The 23,074-nt window shown below is 37.0% G+C and overlaps 6 non-coding genes across 6 annotated transcripts; all 6 read left to right on the top strand.

Moving 5' to 3' along the window:
- Positions 1-2,891: 2,891 nt before the first annotated feature.
- On the top strand, positions 2,892-2,962 carry LOC140241296 (small nucleolar RNA SNORD24). The gene has a single exon (XR_011902071.1). It is a non-coding gene; the product is annotated as a small nucleolar RNA SNORD24 (small nucleolar RNA).
- Positions 2,963-4,302: 1,340 nt separating this feature from the next.
- Positions 4,303-4,373, top strand: LOC140241307 (small nucleolar RNA SNORD24). The gene has a single exon (XR_011902082.1). It is a non-coding gene; the product is annotated as a small nucleolar RNA SNORD24 (small nucleolar RNA).
- A 1,341-nt stretch (positions 4,374-5,714) lies between these two features.
- Positions 5,715-5,785, top strand: LOC140241295 (small nucleolar RNA SNORD24). Its single transcript, XR_011902070.1, has one exon. It is a non-coding gene; the product is annotated as a small nucleolar RNA SNORD24 (small nucleolar RNA).
- A 2,754-nt stretch (positions 5,786-8,539) lies between these two features.
- LOC140241297 (small nucleolar RNA SNORD24) lies at positions 8,540-8,618 on the top strand. The gene has a single exon (XR_011902072.1). It is a non-coding gene; the product is annotated as a small nucleolar RNA SNORD24 (small nucleolar RNA).
- Positions 8,619-10,390: 1,772 nt separating this feature from the next.
- LOC140241301 (small nucleolar RNA snR60/Z15/Z230/Z193/J17) lies at positions 10,391-10,479 on the top strand. The gene has a single exon (XR_011902076.1). It is a non-coding gene; the product is annotated as a small nucleolar RNA snR60/Z15/Z230/Z193/J17 (small nucleolar RNA).
- Positions 10,480-11,382: 903 nt separating this feature from the next.
- Positions 11,383-11,471, top strand: LOC140241302 (small nucleolar RNA snR60/Z15/Z230/Z193/J17). The gene has a single exon (XR_011902077.1). It is a non-coding gene; the product is annotated as a small nucleolar RNA snR60/Z15/Z230/Z193/J17 (small nucleolar RNA).
- Positions 11,472-23,074: the final 11,603 nt, after the last annotated feature.

Genomic DNA, 23,074 nt, shown 5'->3' with positions numbered 1-23,074 from the left:
TTAAAATGTAGATCAGCAGTTGCAATCATATGAATTTCATTTGTAAAAAGGGAAACAAATTGAAGAAAATTTGTATCAGTCATCCTCTGCATTCTGCTGGGGGGGGGGGGGGTGGTGGGATGGGTCAAGTCCAATCACATTTTAGAATTCTGGTCAAAATGAGAATACTGCAGACTACTTGAGTACAGCATCAGTGTGTCAAGTGTATTGATTACTTGTGTATTGTATGCAGTATTTCAGTCAGGGCAGATTTCTGAGATGTGAGTGAAATCAGAACCCGAGGGTTTAAACGTGTTACAGGTAGATATTCTGAAGATGTTAAATTATGAAATCTCTATGTAGTAACATGTGTTACAGTAATTCAATTTGATGGTCTTCTTTTGCAGGACAATGTCATCACGATTACTTGCTGCCACAATGAAGGGACACGGTGAGGAGCCTGATGAATTCACTTTAAGAGCAGTGAAAAGTGTGTTGTCTCTCTCATATTTACATTGTACCTTTTATCTTAAATGATAACTCTTTGTTACATTAAATCTTTAATTGCAAGATGTTAGGGAAAGGAGTAAAATTTAACACGAGTGAATTCTTGTAATAGTTGACACAGAGGATGACAGTATGCTCAGATCAATGAATCCAGTGTGATTAATACAAAGAAAAAGTTGATAGGACTGATGTGTCAACGTGTCCTGACAAGCTTACGGAATGTAATGAGAAATTTATGAAATGTGTCCAGAAATGCTGATCAATGCATTCAATGTCTGTTTCTTACCAGATTGAGCATTGCAAGAATTGTCAACACAAGACTTCGACATTCAGGTAAGGTGTGATTTTATTTCATTTATTGAGCACCAAATTGTGGCAGAGTTTGGAAAACTTGCGGCTGCAAAGCATTTTTAAAACAATGGACTTGAAAAAAAAATGGTTTTATGACTTGCAAAGTGAGGTTTTGATCATATTTTCACAGTTTCACATAATGTGTGTACTTTGTATAAACAGCATATATTCAGTATTGATACAAGAAATAACAGTACTGCCCAGTGTATTTGATGATTATTACTGAGGAGTTACTGTACAGATAAGAAAATGACAGGATTTTGTACAGTATTTCCATTAGATAAAAAGTGACTTGGTTTAGAAATGATGGTAATGAGGTATTTGTATATGAACTGGACAAGATAAATCTTCGCATAGAACCCCAGGTCTTGTGACACAAATGATGACATCTCTGATAGGGACATATGAATCAGCCATGATTATTTCCTCAGAGAAACTCACTGGATCGATAGGACTGATGTGTCACTAACATTGACTGAAATCTTGATACGTCCAACTCTGCGGCTTCTTCCATCTACGAACTGTATCAAACTCTTTTCCATTTACTGCTCTAGGCACATGTGTGGTCTGAAGAAGAAATTACCAAGGTGGCCAGCAAGAGCATTATATGGTAAGTCTTGTCTGATGTGGGATTTAGCCTGTACAAGCATAATATACTGCATATTGCCCATTCTGGGATGCAGTTTTCGTGACAACTGTTTGCACACTCATGCAATGATGAGTTGAAGCCAAGATAGGGACGCTGAGATCATCCAGTGATGATATGTCATGTGAGACAATGGCTAACTGATGCATGTGACGTGTACAGTTCCGAGTATGTAGTTTTACATTATGCAGTGGCGGATCTAGAGGGGGCACACTGGGCGGGTGCCCTTCTTTATTTGTTGTTAAATCAAAAGAAATAAAGAGAAAAAAAAATTAGATGAAACCCGGAAGTAGAACCAGAAATACTGTTTGTGCCCCCCCCCCCCCCCCCCCCTCTTTACGGAATTCCTGGATCCACCCCTGATTATGTGCATTGGTAAATTTGCTTTTATTCTGGCATCTATAGTAATCTCATGTGAACTGACATTTAAAGTAAATCAAAGTAAATAACACCAAGAATTTCAGCCGATATCCAATACCCTTACATTTAATGGGGGGTCAAGGGATGAGGGATTACATTTTGTGTTTGTAAAAGATACTATTTAAGTAAGGCTGAAAACAAGCTGCAAATATGTTAATTTCTTTAATGATCATGCTGGAAATGAAATTAAATCATCCACAATTTCTGGCTCTTATTCTGCTGTATTTAGACTTACAACAGTAGTCCACTTTTCAATTGAAAGTGTTTCAGTGAAGTAATTTCAGTGTTTTCTCACAGGTGCTGCAGTCTTTGAGATGGTGACTATTCTTCCACCCAATGGCTGATAGATCACTTAGTGGATCACTCACATGGGTCAGTATGTGCTTCATTAATACAATAAACAATTTTCAATACAGATGATTCTCTTTTTAAATAGACAATGTTTGTGTGAAGCAAGCTCTTCAAAATTTCTCCATGTTTCTACAACTCTCAGCCTGTGGTAAAGATTATTTTGTTTAGTACAATGGGGCCCATTTGATGGAAGCTCTTGTACTTTCCACAAGCTTTGAATGCAGGTGACTTATTTCATCAGGGGCCCGTTGCATAAAAGTTACAATTATGGTAACTTTCTAGCAACGGGCCCCAGATCAGCGTGTGAATTAGGTATGACCATACTAAATACTTCTATGTGAGGTAAAAGAGAGTATAGGATTCCTGGGATATCTTCTTGCTGACTTAGAACTACCTGCTGCATTTTTCTTGAGGCTTAAAATGAAAATTCATTACTTCTCTTCCACATGTCAAAAAGAGATCGTGTTTGAATGATTTAAGAGTTAAAAGAAAGAAAGATAATGCATGCTACAACTAGCCCATTTCAAGATGCTTTGCACATGATAGGCATGGCTTTTTCCTCTGCAGCATAATGTTTGTGTTGGTGTATCCACATTAACAAAATACATTTATTTAAATCTTAGTGTGGAAGGCAGTGTATCTGTGATGACAGTATTTGCTACTCTTGACAGTGAGTGATGACAATTAATCACCAAGATCGCTGCGATTCACGCTTCCCCACAGCATATGGTAGAAGAGTAATGCTTTATTCCTTCTGACATGTTACTTTATCTGCACAAAGTTTGATTTGATTTCCTGTTTATCTTTTCATAGGCAAGATGGACTGAAAAACCAACATGATGTAGAGCTCTGGGTTGTATCTACCACTCTGTACTTGCACATGGTAATTATGGAATCAGAAGTCTTCATTAACACCCACTTTTACTACAATTCAAAGATTAGTGACCTAATTTGATCACAATTTTAGACTTGGCATCCTCTGCCATTATAAACCTGTATGTGGTAGTATTTTAGCTCCAATTCTTCTCTTGCAGTTTGGTGTGATTGAGTAATGTGTGATTTTTTTTTTCTGCAGTAATTGATAAAAATATTCATAGCATGTGGGGACTGTTCACTCAATCAAGTTTCATCTTTGTGTTAATATTTAAGACATTTAAGTAGCCAGAAGCATCTGATACATGGATGTTACAAATTCTTTGGGTGCTGTGTTTCCTTTGTTTGACTCATGATAACAACTTTGTGTGGGACTTCATTAAGGATTACCTGCATTCTGGGATGCAGTGAACATTGTCAGTAATGGCATCCTCTTACAACAAAATGGTCTGTATGTGATGAGCCTACATTATTGAATATGATCTCTGTGATTATATACACAGTGTAGCGACTAGGGCGGACTGATACAGACCTGTCAGAATAAATGAACTGTTGTCTGTCTGTTGATGAGTACACTTTGGAGTTAATACTTCTTTTGATTTATTTCTTAACAGGGTGCTGCTTTTCAGGACTGTAACAGCAAAATGAGGAACATGACAGATGGTATGAAAAGCAAAACCAACATTGTTATACAATTTTTTTAATGAATCATAAGATATGATGGATTATTCATTGTTGTCCTTGACCATGTTGTGAATAGTAAAGTAGCAAACATTCGGGGACCCTTTGCATAAAAGTTACAATTATGGTAACTTTCCAGCAACAGGCCCCAGATCAGCGTGTGAATTAGGTGTGATCATACTAAATACTTCTATGTGAGGTGATAGAGAGTATAGGATTCCTGGGATATCTTCTTGCTGACTTAGAACTACCTGCTGCATTTTTCTTGAGGCTTAAAATGAAAATTCATTACTTCTCTTCCACATGTCAAAAAGAGCTCGTGTTTGAATGATTTAAGAGTTAAAAGAAAGAAAGATAATGCATGCTACAACTAGCCCATTTCAAGATGCTTTGCACATGATAGACATGGCTTTTTCCTCTGCAGCATAATGTTTGTGTTGGTGTATCCACATTGACAAAATAAATTTATTTAAATCTCTGTGTGGAAGGCAGTGTATCTGTGATGAGTGTATTTGCTACTCTTGACAGTGAGTGATGACAATTAATCACCAAGATCGCTGAGATTCACGCTTCCCCACAGCATATGGTAGAAGAGTTATGCTTTATTCCTTCTGACATGTTACTTTATCTGCACAAAGGTTGATTTGATTTCCTGTTTATCTTTTCATAGGCAAGATGGACTGAAAAACCAACATGATGTTTAGCTCTAGGTTGTATCTACCACTCTGTACTTGCACAAGGTAATTATGGAATCGGAAGTCTTCATTAACATCCACTTTTACTACAATTCAAAGATTAGTGACCTAATTTGATCACAATTTTAGACTTGGCATCCTCTGCCATTATAAACCTGTATGTGGTAGTATTTTAGCTCCAATTCTTCTCTTGCAGTTCGGTGTGATTGAGTAATGTGTGATTTTTTTTTTCTGCAGTAATTAATAAAAATATTCATAGCATGTGGGGACTGTTCACTCAATCAAGTTTCATCTTTGTGTTAATATTTAAGACATTTAAGTAGCCAGAAGCATCTGATACATGGATGTTACAAATTCTTTGGGTGCTGTGTTTCCTTTGTTTGACTCATGATAACAACTTTGTGTGAGACTTCATTGAGGATTACCTGCATTCTGGGATGCAGTGAACATTGTCAGTAATGGCATCCTCTTACAACAAAATGGTCTGTATGTGATGAGCCTACATTATTGAATATGATCTCTGTGATTATATACACAGTGTAGCGACTAGGGCGGACTGATACAGACCTGTCAGAATAAATGAACTGTTGTCTGTCTGTTAGTGAGTGCACTTTGGAGTTAATACTTCTTTTGATTTATTTCTTAACAGGGTGCTGCTTTGCAGGACTGTAACAGCAAAATGAGGAACATGACAGATGGTATGAAAAGCAAAACCAACATTGTTATACAATTTTTTTTAATGAATCATAAGATATGATGGATTATTCATTGTTGTCCTTGACCATGTTGTGAATAGTAAAGTAGCAAACATTCGGGGACCCTTTGCATAAAAGTTACAATTATGGTAACTTTCCAGCAACAGGCCCCAGATCAACGTGTGAATTAGGTGTGATCATACTAAATACTTCTATGTGAGGTGATAGAGAGTATAGGATTCCTGGGATATCTTCTTGCTGACTTAGAACTACCTGCTGCATTTTTCTTGAGGCTTAAAATGAAAATTCATTACTTCTCTTCCACATGTCAAAAAGAGATCATGTTTGAATGATCTAAGAGTTAAAAGAAAGAAAGATAATGCATGCTACAACTAGCCCATTTCAAGATGCTTTGCACATGATAGGCCTGGCTTTCTCCTCTGCAGCATAATGTTTGTGTTGGTGTATCCACATTGACAAAATAAAATTATTTAAATCTCTGTGTGGAAGGCAGTGTATCTGTGATGACAGTATTTGCTACTCTTGACAGTGAGTGATGACAATTAATCACCAAGATCGCTGAGAGGCACACTTCCACACAACATATAGTACAAGGGTAATGCATTATTCCATCTGGCATGTTACTTTATCTGCACAAAGGTTGATTTGATTTCCTGTTTATCTTTTCATAGGCAAGATGGACTGAAAAACCAACATGATGTTTAGCTCTAGGTTGTATCTACCGCTCCATACTTGCACAAGGTAATTATGAAACGAAAAGTCTTCATTAACATCCACTTGTACTACTATTTAAAGATAATTGACTTAATTTGATCACAATTTTAGACTCTTCATCATCTGCCTTTATTTAAACCTGTTTGTGGTAGTATTTCAGCTCCAGATCTTGTTGTTTTGTAGTTCATTTGTTAGTGAGATGTATGATTTATTTATTTTATTTTCTATCTGTAATGATTGAATAATGTGCTGAAAATATTCATAGCATGTTTGGACTGTTCACTCAGTCAAGCTTCATCTTTACATTAACATTACAGATATTTTAATGGCCAGAAGCATCTGATGCATGGATGTTGCAAATCCTTTGGGTGGTGTTGTTCCTCTATACGTTTGACTCCTGATTACAACTTTTTGTGGGGCTTAATTGAGGATTATCTGCATTCTGGGATGTGGTGAACATTGTCAGTAATGGCATCCCCTTACAAGAAAATGGTCTGTATGTGATGAGCCTACATTATTGGATATGATCTCTGTGATTATATACACAGTGTAGCGACTAGGGCGGACTGATACAGACCTGTCAGAATAAATGAACTGTTGTCTGTCTGTTAGTGAGTGCACTTTGGAGTTAATACTTCTTTTGATTTATTTCTTAATAGGGTGCTGCTTTTCAGGACTGTAACAGCAAAATGAGGAACATGACAGATGGTATGAAAAGCAAACCCAACATTGTTTTACCATTTTTTTAATGCATCATAAGATATGATGGATTATTCATTGTTGTCCTTGACCATGTTGTGAATAGTAAAGTAGCAAACATTTAAAATGATGTGTAATAAACCAATCAAGACTTCCTTTATCCTGAGATTTTTTTAAATTCAGTTTTCTCTCCATGAGAGGAAAACAGTATATTGTCCGTAGTAATTAGATGTAGACTGAGTCGCACTTCACCTGGTCCTGACATATTTCATTTGATATGAACAGTTGGTGTGGTGTGACAGAAAGATCACAAAGCTGGTGATACTTGGATAAATAGCATGATCACTCTTTATAATGTGCATTGTTTTCAGGGATCTATGTCAGACAGAAAAATTTGACTAGAATATCTGTTGTCACACAGTTGTGCGCAACTTCAAGGAAGAACCATGTCATTCTTTTCTTTTGTACCCTATCATTGGAGTATTACATTTTGTTAGCATTGTGAGTAGTGCTTTGTGGATTTATCTGTATGTGATGAGCCTACATTATTGTATATGATATTTTTGTGATTATATACACAGTGTAGCGACTAGGGCGGACTGATACAGATAACAAGTTCCTGCTTACACTGCCTAAATTTTGTATGTCTCCCTTTTTGCAATTATTGAATGGCATTATGAGATCTTGTCTGCATGTGTTCTCTTTGATTAGGACCAACATTCACTGCGCTTTGTGCTGATTACACATGGTGAGTACATGTATTAACAAAGTGAGTACATCTATTAACAGAGTGTGCTGGTAACAAGATGAAGCAGTTTCTCTTTCAGATCAAAATGAGTTTGCACATCAACTTGTTAGAGTGTGATGTATTTCAAAGAGCAGTCAGTCGCACTATTGACGTAACAATCTGAAAACAATTTTGTAGACCTGCAAAGAATGAACTTGTTTTAGTAGATGATTTATCAAGTACTTAGTAGGTCATTATAGTGTGAAATAGTCCCTTCTCTTGTGAAAATGGTTTCTTGTGAATGTCTGTATGTGATGAGCCTACATTATTGTATATGATGTTTTTGTGATTATATACACAGTGTAGCGACTAGGGCGGACTGATGCAGACTATGAAATCAGCAGTCCTCTTGTGTGATGTCTGAATGATTAGAATTAAAGAGATGTTTAAAATCTTGATATCTTTACAGGGAAACAAGTTGGTTTAAGCCAAAAAGCAAAAGTAAGTGTGTTTAATAATGCATTGAAATGTGCCCATAAGCAGAAAGCTACTTTTTAGAAATGCTCTTTTAATGTGAGCATTTTCTTGAAGTAAAACTGGAGAAAACTAAGAAAACGAAAGAAAAGTATATATACTGGTTTAAAAATCAACCACAAGTACAGAGTCTTAGCAGGAAAGTAAAACATTGTGATCATGTTACTCATGTTGGAGAAACAAGCTACACTTGTCATGTTGTATGGGTCAGGAATATGAATCATTAGCACAGCATGAACAAGGCTTTTTTTTTTTTTTTTTTAAAGAAAAAGAAAAAAAAACCCATTGTAATCTAAGCTCACCATAATGTGCATGAAATTTCATGTTGACAGTTATTCCTATGCATAGTGGGAGGGGTTCATCTGGGTGAAATTTTCACTGTTTTATGGGTGAGTTACAACCAAGTTTGCTTTAGTTGTCGGACTTAAAATGTGTCACTTTGCCTACTAGAGCAGGTTTTGCAAGTAGTCATTTATGTGCATGTGGAGTTCATTCATATCAAGAGTTTTTTGAAATTGCCTCAGGGCTGGTAAGGCTTGCATGAACTTGTAGTACACATTTTCTTGCTCCAAGCAAAAACAAAAATGATTCGTGCTTGTAAATTATGCACTGCACAACCTGAAGATTACCCAGGAGTTCTCATCAGTATTGAATGATGATTTCTTCCTGTATTTGCTACTCTTGAATCAGAATGATGACGTACAACCACCAAGATCTCTGAAATACCTGAAAACTCGAGCGTAATCCCTCTGGTCCTGTGGAGAAAAAACAAATCCCCATGTTGCAGACATTTCTGCTCAGAAATGTAACTATTTGTGAGCATCTTAGCCCTTGAAATGTTTGGTAGACTAGTCTTTAGTGTGCACCAGTAATATATAACCACATATTGCAGCAACTTGACAATCATTTTTCGTGAGAAAAGGGAAGTTTGGCTGTTCATGGTTCATTTTGCATGTATGGCAACTTGCAAACCATTCTTATCATTGGGAGCTGTTTGTGCTGTGTTTAAAGCCTGCTTTATCAAATTTGTGAATTATTTCCAGGATTGTAATCCTAACCGAGACAAGTCTTTTTTCTTTCTTTCTAGAATGGAAATAGTTTAAAGATAATATAAAGTTTTGGTATTACCTCAAAAGTTTCCCTGAATTTCCTTGTCTTAGTTTGTGTTTCAGGTTAAAGTACCTTTCATATAACTAACACTGTGAGACTTACTCGCCCCAAAGTGCTCTCATGTCTTAGTAATCATGCAATAATGGTTTCGTACCAGAGCCGCCGCCGTACGGCGGCGAGGTAGTACACGTATTGTACGAAACCATTATTGCATGATAACTGCGACGCATAGCTAAATGGGGCTTCGCATTGTAGCTTACAGGATCATGACAGATTTAGTATCGCGGGTAAATATCAACTTAAATTCTTCAATTTGAAGACTTACCAGTTAAGTTTAAGTATTGAAAACAGGCTTCGGGCAACGTTTGGTTTTGCCAATAGTCCCTTTCTGTTTGAATTGATGACTGAATGTGACTCGGTCGAGAGGACCTTGGGAGAGCTACACTGAATTGACGGCCAGCGCATGCCCACACAAACATCTTATCCGTTCATGGATTTGAAATTTGTTCGCATGTGATGTGTGCGTATGCGCTGGCCGTAGTAATCAGTGTATGTAGCTCTCCCAAGGTCCTCTCGACAGAGTCACATTCAGTCATCAATTCGAACAGAAAGGGACTATTGGCAGAACCAAACATTGTCCGAAGCCTGTTTTCAAGACTTCAACTTAATTGGTAAGTCTTCAAATTGAAGAATTTTTTGGATTTTGAGTTGATATTTACCCGCGATACTAAATCTGTCATGATCCTGAATGCTACAACGCAAAGCCCCATTACGCTATGCGTATGGGGCTGCTGGTCGCAGTTAATTGCATGATTACTAAGAAATGAGAGCACTTTTGGGCGCGTAAGTCTCACAGTGTTAGTTATATGAAAGGTACTTTAACCTGAAACACAAAAATTCAGGGAAACTTTTGAGGTACCAAAACTTTTTATTATCTTTAAGCCTTGATACATAACATGATATGGTTGTCAGGAAATACTTATATATCCTTTTTTTTTTTTTTTTTTGAGCATGCCTGTGATTTGTCAAGATAAATCGATAAAAGCATCTGGGTATCTGTGATGAACTGCTCACTGAAAAATCCTTTATCCATTTGTTCCCCCACAGATACGATGTATTTGCAATTCCCTTTCCAAGAAGTTTTCTGGAGCCTACTCAGAAAGGCAAGTTTTTTACCTCATCCCTTGATCTTGCAAGATTTCAACATGCAAAATAGATGCATGGTTCATAGAGAGTCATCAAGATCATCAGCAGTACTAATGGCTTATTCTGCTGTTTAATGATAAGCTGGTGACAGAAACTATAAATCAGTTGTGTTTTCAGTAATATGACATACTTTCACCATTGTCAGTTATTGAAAAAGTTTTCAGGTTCATTTGATCGGTGACCAATGATAGTGATGATTTCATAGTTCAACAGAACTTCTGTGAAGACACTTGATGCATTTAAGTCTTTCGCTCCTAGCTGAATCATTGGTTTCCATGATCAAACCCTTGAAACTTTCGTGCCTTGACACCTTGGTTGAGTGCAGTCTGGATATACAGGACGCTCCCTCTACAACAAACGTGATAATAAGAAAATTTTGTTGCAACAAAGTAAAAATTGAGGTCCCAAAATAATAATTATCGAAGTATGTGATGTAAGATTGCCTTTCGATGTAATGAAATTTCAATATTACAAAATTTTGATGTAACAACAACAAAATATGCTACTCCCAAGGAGTTTGCTCTAATGGGAGTCACCTGTACCATTTCTTTTTGAGTCATGTGAATTGTTCCTGTTAGTCAACTAGGAAAGCTGGCAAGCCAGTTAACACTGTTGAGTCTTGTAAGAGGAGCCTGAAAACAGTGAAATAAGTTAAACTTAGACTATTTCTTGGGACATGATATTTAAAACACTTTTCTCGATCTACAGGTTGGCTTTGTTTTGGTCCCCTTGCTGTTGGTCATGTTCAGGACAGTTTCAAAAAGGTAAGCTTGTCATGTGACAAGCATTCATTAGATCAATTAAAAAAAAAAAAGTGTGAAATGATTATCAGTTCCACGATTTGATGTAATCTTGATGAATTTCAGAGACTCCAAACTGTATCCCATTTGGTGCTCACAGCTTGTCATTACAATGTAACACATCAGACATACATTACTGTGAAAATGGAAATTTTTGTGAATTTCCTGTGACTAGTAACTAGTGCAAAAATAGAAGCGCACAAATATTTTTGCCCGTTACATGTAGCACTTAATATGTTTCATACAGTGGAACTGAAATCTTGTGAAATTCATCTTACCCAGCTAAGCATGAAAGAATACTTATGTGAAAATTTCCACTTTTACAGCATCTGTTGTTTTGATAATCCCACTCATGAGCTTGTTAGTGGCTGCAGTGAAGTAATGATGATTGCATAGTTCAGCCGAACATAGCATGACGACATTTTTTGCTCTCATGTCTTTCGCTCCTAGCTGATGCTTCACTTATTTATTCAAAGCTTAGCAAATGAGCAGCATTACTTGTTGCCATATTCAAGGAATGTTGGCCTGTTTTCTCTTATTCAGAACGGCGGGAGAGGGGTGTGTCCAACATAATTAAGTGACCACACCTCCTTGGTGAGTAACACGTCATCTTCTTCCACATTTACCTCTCTCTACCCTTGTCATATATGTCACACACTGTTCAGTATATAAACCTGACTTCAGTATAACGCTACCCCATTGCACTCTTTTAGAAGTGTGGCACTCTTTTAGAAGTGTAGCACCAATCAAGTTGAACCTCAAAAAAGTGCCTAGATTAAATAACTAGTTTGTAAAGAAATTCAAAATCCGCATGTTTACAGAATTTCATCTTTATATCTGTCATTCTAAGCAGTAACTCCACAAAGTCATTTTTTTAGATGTGAGGTTGTAGTTACCATAGCTGTAGTATAAGAAAATCAAGACTGCAAGGCTTTTGTAAAGTGAAGGCATACATGAACACACAGCTCGTGTTTGCAAACATGGGGCTAGTGTGTAGACTCGATTAATGTTAGTGTTGGCATACATATTCTCACAGATTTGTATCCTTCCTTGGCAAGTCCCAGTGTTGTCATGCACAGACAAAGGACTTGTGTCTGGACACACCATTAATGAGGGTATGCACTGTGCCAAATTGGTGTACTCAGTGTCAGATTGATGTACACATCAGAGCTTTGATACGTGGTCAGAGGATGATAGTGTGATCCGCACATTATTCAATGAAGGCAAGATGATGCCAGAATGTATTAGCTCTATCTGATGGCCACTTTACAGTGAGTTCAGTTTGTTCCTCATTACCAGAGTCTGTCTTCTCATTCCCCAACAAATCATTCCTATTTCAGATTTGGGGTCCCTCTGAGCTGTTGCAATATCAGGGGGCTGAGTTTATTTTTGTTTTGTTTTTGTTTTTTTTTTGGGGGGGGGGTGGAGTTGGTTGGAAGCTGTTACGACCATCTACAAGGTAGATTGTAAATGTACACTGCATGTAATTGCAGTTCAGAATAATATTGTTGTGGCATAACATTTGTTATATGATGATATGTTTAATGCCATGTTATTATGTCAGTGTAATGTTGGATCTTTCCATGCAGGATTGATGCAGTGAGCAAGATAGCCAGAGTAGGCTTTCCTTTGATGGCTGAGACTTTGAGCAGCAAAGAATATAGTAAGTGCAAGTCAGACACTAGGTTTGACAAGATGTGTTGAAATTAAACATGTAATACTAAAGGTTCTGCAAACAGTTTGCAACTTTGATGCAGTAAGTCTTGATGAAAGTCATGGAAGTCATAAAACAGATGATTCATGACGAAGTGGAGGTTTGTATTTGTACTGTTTTCTGATTTCCATGACGGATATGTCAGTGAATGTAAGAGAGTTGTACAATATGAAACCAGTAAAAACAAAAAGGTAAGAATGTTACTGGCAATGTTTATATAAAATTTCACATTACAAAATTCAAGTTCCATAAAATTTGCTAGAGTCATGTAGGTGGGATGTTAGCAGTAGTGCAATTGACAGTTATTCTATTCACAACCGAGACCATTTTATAGTGTCGGGCAAGTGCAAGATATGACTTATAAGCGGTTCTCATATCGTTCTTGAGCTCATCATAGAGACGATTTCACTGTGCAAAGCGCATTGATTAGTATCGTAATATTTGCAATGTGCTGTGTAAGACTTAGCTATTCCTGTTATTTTTATAAGCAGCAGAGCAATGATGAAATCATCGAATGTCCCCGTATGAAACTGAGATGATTATTTTCGTTATACCCTCATTTTATCTGAGCTCTGTGGAATCCTCCTATTGGATAAATAAACAATATTGAATTATTTTGGTTTCAAGTTACATGCTTTGTGTCTTGGTACTTGTTTAAACCATAGGTTTCTGCATGCGAGAGCTTCTCAGATGATACACATTTTTGCCAGGGTCAAAAAAGTGATCCGGTATGAAGAAGGTAAGCATTAGAGACCGTGTTTATACAAAAAGGCAAGATTAAAGCTATTGGAAGTTCTTTTGAACAGATGTTCTTATAGAGCAGGTGCCTTTTAAATTTTCTTGTGCATGTATTAAAAGCCATTTAAGAGTTACATTATGCGCTTGAGCAGACAAAGGTAATCTGATGAAAACAACACAGTGTGACTCGGGGATGGTAGCAGTGGTGCCGTTGATGATTACCTTGTTCACAGCTAAGAGCTTTCCAGCAATCGAAAAGTGCAAGACTCCACTCTACATCTCAAAAGCAGCACTTGTATTCTTTTTGAGCTCCTCTTTGAAGCAGTTTTACTCTGTAGAGCACATTGCTCAGTATCATCTTTGAGATATGCTTTATAAAAAGATATATAAAAGAATATTTATTATTATACTTATAAGCAGCAGAGCAATGATGAAATCATCGAATGTCCCCGTATGAAACTAAGGTGATTATTTTCGTTTTACCCTCATTTATCTGAGCTCTGTTGAATCATGTGACTAGATGCAACAAATGCTATGCAGATTGTTTTGGTTCGAAATTATGGTTCTTCATGTCTTTGTACCTGTTTAAACCACAGGTTTCTTCATGCAAGAATTTCTTGGACAATATATGCATTCTGCCAGAGGTCAAGAAGGTGGTATGCAGAAGGTAAGCATTGAGGATCAAGTCTGTAGTATGAGTGAAAAGCAAACCAATTTACTGATATGAACGTTGCTTTCTTACAGCTTTTTATGTACATGTAATACTGCACAACACACTTTCCTGAAATAACACCTTCCCGTAACTTTGCAAAGGGGAGCATGCAGTCAAAAGAATAGAAAGAAAAGAAAACAACTACCTCAAACAATTAGTTTTTCTCTTTGCATATTTACATTGTGCTGATAAAGTGTATTATCCATACCTCAAAACCAGGCAAAAGTGGTTAAGCACTTTGTACTTAGTTCTTTGTGCATTTCTTTCATGTTAATCGTAACCTTATTCAGGAAAAGGGTGGGGTAGCTTAAAATGAAAACTGATACAGAGCCTGTGTCTTTGCATATGATAATGAACTGTTATTATAGTGTGGCATACAGTGATTGAAGTTGTCCAATGGGAATGGATGTAATTCAAAATGCTAGGGGAAATTTCTTCCAGTGCTATACCCCAATGAGAAACAATAGGGGCACTGAGTCATCATAATACATAGCATCTCATTGTAATGTCAAGTGCCATCTTTGAATGGAATAATTCTATATATAAGTCCTGTTGAGTTTTACTTTGATGTTTTTATTTTGCATTAGCTGATTGTTAAAACTGAATCATGAGTAATGAGCGAATGACCAGTGATGAGCCATAGTTACGAGTGATCCACCTGAACACTGATGTCACAAAAGTCTCTGAGGTCATACACCTGCATGATATACATGTACCAGTATAATTTGCCATTGCTGGTGAAAAATGTCTTCAGTATACTTTTGCTTGGTCCTTGTAAAATGCATGATACATCAAAATCAATTTCGTCTTTTGGGAATGAGAGGTGAGATACTTATTGTCAGTATGTAATGCAGTATCTGGCAAATTTGAGTTTTTGCCAGAGTGGTTTATTGGGATGTTATCGGGAGTATACTTAAATGAATGTATATTTATTCCTACAGGATGCCAAAGCTGCTAAACCTGAACTGATGGGATGATGTGCAGCAGAAATTATAGACTCTGAGGTAATTTACCTATTTGGCATGCCATGTGCTCTGTGTAAGGGAGCATCAATTGAGCTATGTGTTCACTTCAAATTCTTCGCTGACCATAAACCATGTGACTTGAGTGACAAAATGACTTCATTCTTTGTTCCTTTGGCAACGACTGCAAAGTCTTGTGCTACTGTTCAGCGGTATGCATCCTTAATCTTTTGCAGCTGGCTTTGCATTCATCTACACAGGTAGATTTGCAATTACAATTCAAATGGTGATAAGACAGGAAATAGCAATTATTATTGATGATTTCATACAAATGGCAGTTGTGGTAGCTAGAGCTTATCACATTGCTAGTGTTATCGGCAGTGTCCCCCATATGTATAATATTGATAATGCTCCTTTGGTTGAGGAATCAAAGAAATTTAAGTCAAAGTTGATTTTCATGTGATATAAAAGTTACCCGCTTAAAAGTAGTTTAGTTGTTGAATGTCCTGTAATCAGTTGTACAGTTAACACACACTATGTGTCCCTATTGCCTTAGGGTCATATGCTGGCCTGTCTCTACACTCCACATCCTTGTAACACTGCATTACTGAAAGGTCTGATAACAAGGCTAGGTATGTGGCTTAGTTGAGCATCGTCTTTGATTTCAAGCAAAGTTGCTCACAGTGATTGTAATTGATAAGTTCTGACCTTTGACCTGAACTTTGATATTATTTCTTATAGCAAGGCATCATGGTTGACCTGTAGATGATGACTTGCACAATGCAATGGGAATCTCTCTGAAAATCCCATGAAGATGAACATTGTTGGCAACATAGTTGTCGTCCTGATACATGGTGAACATGATGCCAAGCTCTCCAAACTCTACTCCAGATTTAAACTCACACCTTTGCTATTGTGTCTATTACTTTCATCTTGCGGTATTGTTAAAGTTTCCAGCGTTGCCTTGTGTTACTGTACGATCAACAAATGCTATGCCACTCTTACCTGCCAAATTGAACTTGGCTCTGTATCAGCGTTATTCATTCTCCATGTAAACATTGATGGCTTCGCAGAACTTGATACATTACGTCTCTATGTTTCGTGCATATAATTCATTGGTTCTTCCCTCTTCCCTTCCACATTTGTCATCCCTTCTGTCTATCCCCTCTCACTCTTCTTCCTCCCGTCCCTTCATACACCCTCTACATTTTAGTCTCCCTTTCAGACTGGTGGTAGGCAGGAAACATCAACACCCCTCAGTGGCGCTGTATTTCTATCATCACAGTAACATCATCACAGTGAGTTAATGTGAATTAGTCCAGAGAGTCTCCATTTTCCAACTATTGCTGGTAATTCCCATCAATCATGGCAAAGACAACATGTAAACAACAGGTAAAACCCCACTAAGTAGAGTCCATACTCGCAAACTGTCCCTTTTTATTTGGGACATTCCTTATTTTTGGCAGTTAATAAGTGCCATCTTTGGGTTTTGTTTTGTTTTTTGTCCATATTTTTTCCCCAAAATCTGTATAATGTAAAATGTAATGAATAGGAAATTCAAGAATGTCCCTCTTTCGTAAAGGTAGTACTCCAAATTGTCCCTATTTCTTATTTCTTAAGGTTGGCAAGTATGAGAGTGACTATGATGTTCTGCATGGCACAATTTCCATGGGTATACTCTTTGATGTGGTTGTTCAAAGAAAATGATGACATGAAAAATGTAACCGACAATAAAGTATGCATTGAAAGAATCATCGCAAATGTAAATAGTAATGCAGCTTGTTGCATTTTAGAGAGGAGTGAACAAGATGCTTATTGCCTTGTAGTCTGTAGTAAATATCCAAGACAAAGGTTTGTACATGATGTATATCTCTAATGGAAAGGCTTAACAATTCACATATTGTATGAATATTCGAATATTTGTGTAGATTCTAAAATCCTGAGATTTATGTTGGAGAAATGGTAAAGGTCAGTCTGTTAAAACTGAAATGTGAAGACTGTTAGTAAACAGGTAACTGGCATGATGAGATTTGCTGCCCGTTAAAAACATACAGTGTGTTAGGGAAGGACTCCACATGTTAACTTGTCCCTCAGCCGATTATAGACAGTTTTATATGCTCTATGACATCGAAGTAAAACTAATGCCCATTTTTAGTTTTCCCCGAGTCTTATGCTCCATCAATCATATGAATATACTACAAAGCTTCTTAGTAAGTAGTTTGAATAATTTGCATTACTTGACTTTCACTTGTGGTGCCCCAGTGATGCTTGATTCTGCCAAATGAGAGCCACAAAAGAGTTGGCACAGAGTGATTCCAAATTTTCCCGTTTCGCAATACTTCTGAGGGGCACCACAATCAGTAAGTCTCCAATATATTGGAAATGTATAGCATGTCTGTGTGTGTACATATAAGCTTGTATTACTTGTGGCCGATTGTTGTTGCTCTCTTTTCCTTCCCATTGTTCTTGGTCTTTTGGCAGGTATTGCCACAAGATTACATTCTACACTAACATCACTCGGAGATGATCTTGGAAGCTAGCAAGTCTGAAATTTAGGTATGAAAGTATGGAAACCTTCAAAAAAATTGGAACGTAAGCTTGGCACAACTGACTGAGCTGAAAGTAGATGACATAAGATTTATCAGATTTTGTGTATCTTTTTTAAATGTAGCTGTTGTGGAGAAGATGCAATTTTGCAAATATAACAATGAAAGAATCTAAATGAAGAATTGGGAAAAAGAAGGTAATGTTATCATGCTTATGTCCAGTTTGGAGAAATGGTCAAAAGAGAAGGGACTTCAGAAAAGGCATGTTACGTTGTAGAATTTGAAAGAGGATAAGGGATAGGTAAATAGCAGGATTGCTCATGTGAAGTCTATAGATTGACAATGAGGAAGAAGATGCTAATCACAGCTTTATGGAGGGAGGATTGTGAAAAGTCAAATACTGTACGAGCTGAAATTTTCGCGGTGGTTTTATTTTCGCGAATTTCGCGAATCGCCTTTGAACCGCGAAAATAACAACACGCGAAAATAACAACGTGCGAATAGATAAGTACAGTTAGACCTCGCAACCGCGAAATTAACAACACGTGAAAATGTCCTAGTAGCAATTCGTGAAAATATCTGTACGCGAAAATTTCAGCTCGTACAGTATTTTGTCCTGCTATCCAACATGGATGATTCTTGTGTGTGTGATGATTCATTGTCCTCTTGAACTCTCTCACTGAAGCCTATGTGCACTGTGGACCCACTTCTATCTGATGCACGTGAAAATCCATGTTGTGATGCAAATACTTCCCATTTGTAGAATTTTCTTTGATATGATAAGGAAAGAAGATACTGTACGAGCTGAAATTTTCGCGGTGGTTTTATTTTCGCGAATTTCGCAAATCGCCTTTGAACCGCGAAAATAACAACGCACTAATAGCTAAGTTCAGTTAGACCCTCGCAACCACGAAATTAACAACACGCGAAAATGTCCTCCAAGTAGCAATTCGCGAAAATATCTGTACGCGAAAATTTCAGCTCGTACAGTACCACAATTGCCCAGTTGGGAAATTAAGAATTATTTCATTGCTACGGGCTGTAATGATAAGAAAAGAAATAGAACGATTTCTGTGTCAAGTTACATTGACTTTGGACATACCGTGTGTGTCATGAATTCCGTTTAACCATGTTCAATTTATTTATTGGCGTGTGATGCTGGCTGGATATCTTTAGGTCAAACTCATGATAGACTTTGTGGAGAGGATACTGATGGAATGATAGCCATTCATGACCTCTGTACAGGTGTCAAGTAGTGAGTGGTTGTTCAATCTTTGGATACATTGTGCCTACCAATTACTACAGCAGCCTAAAGAACATGAAAGGAATTGGTCATGTTGAGCAAAACAAAAAACAAAAACAAACAAGCTAAACCAACTGCTTAGCCTTATTGGAGTTTTTTTCCTATAAATGTCAGGATGTCTGAAAATTTTTCTGTTGTATTTTATGGGATTTTTTTTTTTTTTTTTTTTTTTTTTGTATTTTATGTTTAGAGCAAATGGGTTCATTCTTCCATTAGAGACTGTCCTCACAGAGGGTTAATCTCACTTTTATCTCATCTCTTCTGGGATCCCCTTTCACAGTTTCAGCTGAGGCATTACATTACTGGAGATGCTAGACTTTGGCACTAAGGTTGGCTTGAGGACTGCTAATCCTGATGGCTGATCCTGATGGTTGATCCTGGATGGCTAATTCAGATGGCTAATCCCGATTCCCAGTGGCAGATCCTTGTGGCTGAAATCATCTGATCAGAATGGAGAGAGTTGTGCAATTGAAGATTTAGTCATCATGAACAATATACCAGGCTGACCAGCATATATTTTCTTCCTAAGGAAGCATGCTGACATTTCCTTGTGGAAAAAAAGTTGAATTCAAAGTCTTTTGAGTAGAAATCAAAATACCAAACTGAAAGAGGATACACCGTGAAAGAGCACGAGAACCTATTCCATGTGCACGTAGAGGTTTATCATGTGAATTACGAACTATTGCAGAATAAAAGATTACCAACTTAGGATACCATGTTCATGCGTTTATTATTATTGAGCTGTTTTCATAAGGTAATACAGTCAACCTTGCTTAACCCTAACTAGGCCGGGCTATTTAGGTAGATCATAGAGCCGGGGGGGGGGGGGGGCCCTCCCAGGCCCCCCCCCCCCCCTCCAGATCTCGGCCATCGACCACACGATCGCGACGAAAATTGGCACACACATTGCCTATGATGTAATCTAAAGTATCACAAAGTTAAATTTTAAAAAAATTATCATTTATGCTAGATTATGCTAATTTATGCATAATGATGCATGAAATCAGACAATTTGGTATAAATCACTAAATAGAGCTCAAAATGGGCACATTTTTTGTGCAAATGTTCTTTTTAGTGTCCTAAGCAAATATGAGAAAAAGATTGTGCCATCAGAAAAAATTTCTAAAGTATTTTATTGTTTTTTGAATTTCTTATGTATTTCTCTGTTTTTTCGACTTTATGTTTTTCATTGTTTTTTCGATGAAACTTGTCCGCGACACTGTTCCGATCAAGAAAATATGTTATTAATTGATTTTAATCAATAAAACCCCCAAATAATCATACTTTTATGAAATTTGCCTGTAAGCACAGTTTGCATTGAAATTGTACACGAATTCACGTTTTTGAGCAATTTTTGGTCTGACACGCACATATTTATGCGCAACTTCGGAACCGCGCACCCGGGCATTGCAAATTTGGTGTCAAAAGATGCGGGAGACTCAAAAGAAAAAAGTCATGAAACGTCGCGGCGATAGCTTTTCGCGTTAGCGATACATCGCGCAGAACGTCGAGGGGGGGGGCCTCGGAGGCCCCCCTCCGGCCTAGTTAGGGTTAAGTCGACATCACATAAGTCGAATAATCGCCGAAGTCGAAGGTCTTTTCAAGTCCTCTTCTCTTCATATTCCATTGATTTTAATCCCTCATAAGTTGAATTTTCTCTAAGTCAAAGCTTTTTCTTTAGTCCAAATAGATTCTACTTAGGCAAGGTTGACTGTACATATCAATTTATCTTCTGTTAAGTTTCATGTCTACTGCCATGGCGAGGGAAATATTCAATACACTAGTAGTTTTAGATATTTTATTTGGGTGGGAGGGAGAATTAATTTTCTGGTTCAGTCAAAATGATACAGATTTGTGCTTAGTTTATTAGTGTGTGCAAACAGTCTATGTTAGGGAATGATAATAAAACTGTCATAGAGACTGCTTGTTTTGTTATATGTTTAGACCACAAACATTAGAAAACTTCCCGAAGATCCTGTATTAACCCGTTGAGGACGGTTTGATTTTGCTGCAACACGCATTTTCCATAGACCCCTGCCAGAGTATACTCGGGATTCGTCCTCGATGTGTTAAGAACATTGTTTCTTTGGAATGAGATTTAATTACTGGGCTTATGCATTTGAATTCATTGGGGGGTGGGGGAAGGCGGGAGAATTTCCAGGGAAATTCTTAGTCTTATTGGGACCAGGCAGGTGTGATTCTCAACTAATATTTTAATGCATCTAGGGCTCAGAAATTATGATGCTTTTGTGTGTGTGTGTGTGTGCGCGTGTGTGTGTGACCCAACAATCACAAATGGAGAAACTTTCCATGCAATGGGTCAAATGGCACATGACGGGTGTGATTCTCAACTAAAATTTGAATACAACTAGGGCTCAGAAATTGATGCTTTTTTTTTCTGTGTGTGTGTTTGTATGTGTAAATGTGTGTGTGTGACCTACATTGTAGCAATCACAAACAAAAACTTTACATGTAACGAGTGGAATGGTACCTGACAGGTGAGATGCTCAACTAAGAATTAAATAAATCTATTACCCAGAAATATGTACATGTATGTGTATATATATAGATATATATATATATATATATATATATATATATATATATATATAGCGAAGAATCAAGAAATAAAGGGTAAATAAAGAAATAATCAAGAAATAAAGGGTACGCACTCTCATAGCAACCAATTCTGTGTATATGGGTGCGCGCTCTTCATGTTCAATTTATGTTTTGGTATTGACATTCCGCGTCGAGACTCCTGAAGAAGGTGGAGGCCACCGAAAATTTGAGTTGTTCAATAAACTCATTCTTATTGGCGAAATAATGCATTACTAGTTTATTTCTTGATTCTTCGCTATATTGGAGCCAATACGTGAATTCGCAACATATATATATATATAGATATAGATATAGATATAGATATATATATAGATATAGATATAGATATAGATATAGATATAGATATATAGATATATAGATATATAGATATATAGATATATAGATATAGATATATAGATATATCTATATCGTACAAAATCACACAAAGGATATCACAGGAAAACTCCCCACCTGGAGCACATGTGGTACAATACTGTATATGGATTATATTGGAAATGTAGCTCTAGATAACAATTTACCACAAATTTTATCCAGCAAGGATGACAACCACACCTTTATTTTATTTTTGGTTAAATGAACCTTTGGAAAAACAAATCTTATTTCTTGCTTGGAAAACAAACCTCCCAAAGTACGAAGCCTTATTTCATTTCTCGGATTTTCAAAATGAACCTTCTTTATATCGTTGTACTCGTGTGACATCACAAGCTATAGTAGTCTTTTCATCCAGCCGTGACTGAGCAGAAACTTCAAAAATTCATAACTTTTTAACGGATTGTCCGATTTTGCTCAAACTCTCACTAATGTGTTCTACTAATATTGCTGCATTCACTCAACTCGCATGTCTATGAAGGTGAACTTGTCCTTTAATGTCAGTATGACGTCGTTTTCTAAATCACGATTGTCAACATCGCCATAACTAAATGTCATTTTGCAAAGTTATATTTCATGTTTTAAAGAAATGTTCTATGTGTACAATACAAACAAATGAAAAAATGCACTTGCGTGTGCACATTCACATCAAAACTTCAAAAATGCTCCAAATGAGCTCAAAATGATTTTGCATAAGTTTCAGCCATTCAGAGCATGGGGGAAAAAAAAATTGCCGCGCATGTCCGCTTTCATAATACTGTTGCTGTATGCACCTCCTATAGGTGAAATTTAAATCACAGAACCATCAGCCTGCTTATTGAAGAAGTTATTTCTTCCTTGCCAGTGACTTGGCACAAATTCGTCTCCATAATTAATACATTCTCTCCATTTTCCCTTTAGGTTACATCTCCAGAAGTTTTATAAATTACATTGGCAGATATTACACAATCGATATCATCTGCTACACATTCCTTTTTCTCTATAGGCGTTTTCACATCAGCTCGATGTTTCGAAACAGCGCGCTATTTTCTGACTTGGGAAATTAACCCGATCACGAAATAGCTCGCTTTGATAATGTGAATACAAATTAGCGCACTAATTG

This window comes from Diadema setosum, chromosome 17, assembly GCF_964275005.1.
Source record: "Diadema setosum chromosome 17, eeDiaSeto1, whole genome shotgun sequence".
Lineage (NCBI taxonomy): Eukaryota > Metazoa > Echinodermata > Echinoidea > Diadematoida > Diadematidae > Diadema > Diadema setosum.
Note: the sequence above shows the minus strand (reverse complement) of the source record. Positions and strands in the feature narration are given on the sequence as shown.